At 43.4% G+C, this 4,722-nt stretch overlaps 1 pseudogene; it reads right to left on the reverse strand.

Annotated features, from left to right (window-relative positions):
• Positions 1-2,902: 2,902 nt before the first annotated feature.
• LOC103291476 (cytochrome c-like) lies at positions 2,903-3,286 on the reverse strand (annotated as a pseudogene).
• Positions 3,287-4,722: the final 1,436 nt, after the last annotated feature.

Raw genomic sequence — 4,722 nt, forward strand, 5'->3', positions numbered from 1 at the left:
GCCTGATCAGTTATATTGCCAGCACAGCACAAAGGGTGTTTGCGTCTGAATGCCGCTAAGATAACAGACGGGGAAAATGAAATATAAAGTCAATTTTCATGCAGAAATTGTTATCAAAGGGATGATAAAGTAAAACTGTATAATCACAAGAAAAAACAATTGATGATGAACAATCTAAACTAGACAGAGCTGACGGCGCCTGCTTCCGGCCTTTAAACTCTTGTCCTATTAAAATACGGAATCAAGTGTTAAGATAGCGTGTGAGCAAACGCAAGTGGGACACTGTGTTGATTATGACTTAGACACTGCCTTCTGAGATCTCTCTCTGCAAGTGGAAAAAGGCAGCCACGTAAGTGGGCATGTCGTGAATTGAGATGAGTTTTCATCAAGCTCAGACTTCTAACTTTAATGAAAAAGAAATAACTGTGAGTTTTAAAACTCATAGTTGCTTCAGTGTTGAATGAAATCATCAGGCACCAAGGGAAGAGGAAACACACACACACACACACACACACACACACACACACACACACACACACACTTCTTGAACATGCACAAGTGAAAAGTCATAATGCTGCCGAGAATGTGACCCCCAAACTTTAACTTTCTGGAGTAAGATGTAAATAACGCCCAGGCATGCACTGCACTGAAGGATTACCCATTCAAATAAAAGCCTCTCTCCCCATTAAAATGCTGTTTTATCTTGCAGTTTGCAAGCAGAAAGGTGCCTCTTTTCTAATTCTTTTTAAGACATTTTGCTTGGGGCCTCCAAAATTAATCGGAGAACAGCAGGGAAGGGGTTTACTATTTAATGCTCTTGGTTGTAATTTTTTAATTAGCCATTAGGAAGATGAAGGCAGGTTCAGACAGGGAGGAAAGGAGAGACTGGGAAGAAATATGGCTTTCTGCAGAAAGCTCACGGAGATTACAGGAAAGAGCCGGGTCTCCAGAGAGGTTCCCATCACAGAAGGAGCTCGCAGGCCACTTCCTCGCGTCCCTTGGGCAAATCTAAACCTAGTTGTTTGAAAGCTTAGGGTTTAACTGGATTTCCTAAAAGATGTCATGTCTCAGGCTCAGGTTCTTCCAGCTGGGGAAAAAAAAAATGACTGGGGGGAAAAAAAAGACAAAAATGCCGGGAGCACAGATGCGACTGATCTCGGGGGCTTAGAGCCTCTGGGTGTTTTCCACACACCTCCCGCTTTTGAGAGGATTAGAGGGAAGAGAGGACACTGTGCTCTGGGTACCAAGAGGCCTTGGCTTGTTTCTTATTTCCTAAAGACAAGATGGTAGGATAGTGGAGAAAGGCAAAGAGGTAAAACACCCAAGACTCAGGAAGGTTGAGAGTATGTGCCTCTGTAAATAGTCAGGTCAAACGAATTCAAAGGCAGCCCTGGCTGGATACGCTGATTAAAGACCTACTCCTCAAAGACAGAGCAGAGACACTGAATGTTTTACACAGAATTCAAGTCTTGAGGTGACTTTAATAAATAAGAAATATGGCCAAAATATTGAAATGAGGATAGCAGAGGAGATTCAAATATTGTTAGTACTTGGAATAACCAAAACTGTGAATCCTCTAGTTTTCATTATTCACATATGCTCTGTCTGTATTTCCCACGTCTGTTATGGCACCATTCATTTACTCATTCATTCAGTCTCTCAAAAGTTGCCTTCACCTTCTCAGTCTAATCAGACACTAAGTCTTGTCCAGCAGGTTCCAACAGTCATCTCACGCCCCTCCTCTTCTCCCCACCTCCACTGCTGACATTCAACTCTTCATTGTCTCTCTCCTGGACAGTTGCTTTGGCTTTCCAATTGGTTCCCTTGCCTCCACCCACTTCCCACCACCCCTCAACCCAACATCTTCATCAGATCTACTGTTACCCAGTAGATCTGTGGTGAGACCCAAGGAATATGTATTTTATCTTTTTAACTTCTTATGAAGATATCTAAACATAATCAAAGGTGGAAATACAAGAAATCAATTCATTCTTGCCTATCCCTGTTCCCTAACTTCAACAACCATCAATTTTTCCCTATAGCCACCCCCATTTTTTACTCAGAATTTCTACTCTCCTTCCCCCTTTTGTTGTTGATGGAGTATTTTATTAATCTGTGACATTGTTTTTAATTGCCTTGAGCCCTATGGTGACATAACTTATAATTTTGTGTTGATGATCTATTCTCTACTTTAATCCTAGTCAGCTGGCAAAAACACTATTATACAATCAAACACACATATAGTAAATGAATAGCTGTTCAAGACAATCCTGAATTATAACTTAGTCTGACTTAAGGATTCACAGTTTGCTACTATATCTTGTCACACTGAATTATAAAAGCACCTGAACTTAAAGATCATCTATAAAATGTAGAAATGTTAAATACTCTTTATTTGATATTATACATAAACCACACTAAAATGCCCTTCATTCAGTAAAAGGCAACAGTTTAGATAAGGGACTTTTATTAAATTGGCATAGTTGGGACCAAAAGGATAAAATAATCACTGCCAGCTTAACTGCAACCCTTACCTTTTAATAAGCTAATGAACACAACTTGAAACACAAGCAAGTCTTGCAGGTCTAAGAGACAGGGAAGGGATTTCCTCAGAATTTAAACATATTAATACAACCAGTCATAAATATCTAAATAAGCCCATCTCCTACAGGTTTTGAGATGGCACTCACCTCCTCATGAAAAGCTGAACACTAGGAATCAAGTCCAACCGTATGTTTAGAAGGGAGGACAGTGATAGCGCTTGCTTAACCAAAATTACCATCAAAGCTCAAAAAGCTGACCATATTCATTCAACCACAAGCCAATCTTATTTAAATCAGGACTGCCCGAAAGAAATGCTCTATTAGCCATTCATGACCTGAATTCTGGTTATGAGATCAATTTAAAAATGGTACACATAAAAAAAGTCATGAGACATTTGTAATAAGTAAGGCAGTGGCCAACTATTACTCAATGGTAGCTTTTTTAAGATAAGCTATCAAGTCTGCCCTTTCTGCACTCTCCTTAATGCCAGTGAAGATCATTTTTGTTCCAGGGATGTACTTCTTGGGATTCTCCAAATACTCCATCAGTGTAGCCTCTCCCCAGGTGAAACCTTTGTTCTTGTTGGCATCTGTATAAGAAAATCCAGGGGCATGACCTGTCTTTTGCCCAAAGAGACCATGGAGATTTGGCCCAATCTTGTGCTTGCCTCCCTTCTCCACAGTATGATACTGGGCACACTTCTGAACAAAAAAATCTTCTTGCCCTTCTCAACATCACCCATTTTTAAATCTCTCGTTAGTCGTGCACGACACAGAGGTTCCCACTAGCAAGCCGGACGTCCTGCTCTCTATGTCCAAGGACACACAGGGCCACACCTCCTGATGGAGTATTTTAAAGCAAATTTCAGACATTATATCATTTGATCCCTACATACTTAAGTATACATCTCAAAAAAGAAAGTTATGGACTTTTAAAATTTTTTTTTTTGCAGAACTAGAAATGTAACAATAGTTTCTTAACATAATACTCAGTCAACATTTACATTTCCTTAATTATATAAAATAATTTTGTGTTTGGCTTGGGGGAAAATGTACATTTAAAACTTTTACCGGTTTTTCAGAAGACCAGCCAGGTATGAATTCTAATGACCAACAACTAAAGTTGAAACTCACCAACAAGGTACCAAGGGCTCCATGTGATCCAGAACCCACCCCTCCCTCCAGTCTCTTTTCTTAAGACTTCTCCACCCAGCTTGCTCCCTGCACTTCAGCCATTCTCATCTCCTCTCAATTCTCTAAAGGTATCAATGCTATTTCTCACTTTTGAGCCTTTGCTTCACTGTCCACTCTGCCTGCAACATCCTTCCCCCTTTATTCAAAAGACTAGCTTTCCCATTGCAGGAAAAATCCTGCAATAGGATTTCCTGCTGCACTCTACTCCGCCTCCATTCCTCCCTTGTCGTCTGCCTCACCTTCTCCTCCAGCCCGCCCGAGTTTCCCTTCGGCCCTGCCTCCGCCCCGCCCTTGTCACCCGGCTCACCTTCTCCTCCAGCCCGCCTGCGTTTCCCTTCGCCCCCGGCCCCGCCTCCGCCTCTGCCGCGCCCTTGTCACCCAGCTCACCTTCACCTCCAGCCCGCACGCGTTTCCATTCGGCCCCGCCTCCACCTCCGCCCCGCCCTTGTCACCCGGCTCACCTTCTCCTCCAGCCCGCCCGCGTTTCCCTTCGCCCCCGGCCCCGCCTCCTCCTCCTCCCCGCCCTTGTCACCCGCCCCGCCTTCTCCTCCAGCCTGCCCACGTTTCCCTTCGCCCCTGGCCCCGCCTCCGCCCTGCCCTCCTCCTCCCCCCCCCCCCTCGGCTTGCTTGTTTCTTCGAAGCTTTACTCCCTTCTGCAGCTCTTGGCTTCTTTGGCCGCTGTCTTGATATGCAAATTAGCCGCCATCTTTGTTGGGGTGATTTGCATACTCGTCCTGATTGGTTGGTGGGCGTGGCTTGGCTGGTGGGCGTGGCTTAGGTGTAGCGAAGGTGCGGTCAATTTGCATATTTGTCTATTATTAGATTAGATTTCCTTTTGGAAGACTTTTCTGTTCCCCCCAAAAGAGTAGAATACACCTTTCCTTATCTGTACTTAGTGTTGATCTTAGATAGTATGGCCCTCCTCACATTGGCCAGTTGCTTCAAACAAATGTCACTTTTGAATAGACTGTCCCCTAAACTAATT

The sequence above is a fragment of the Eptesicus fuscus genome, chromosome 16 (genome assembly GCF_027574615.1).
Source record: "Eptesicus fuscus isolate TK198812 chromosome 16, DD_ASM_mEF_20220401, whole genome shotgun sequence".
In the NCBI taxonomy this organism is placed as follows: domain Eukaryota; kingdom Metazoa; phylum Chordata; class Mammalia; order Chiroptera; family Vespertilionidae; genus Eptesicus; species Eptesicus fuscus.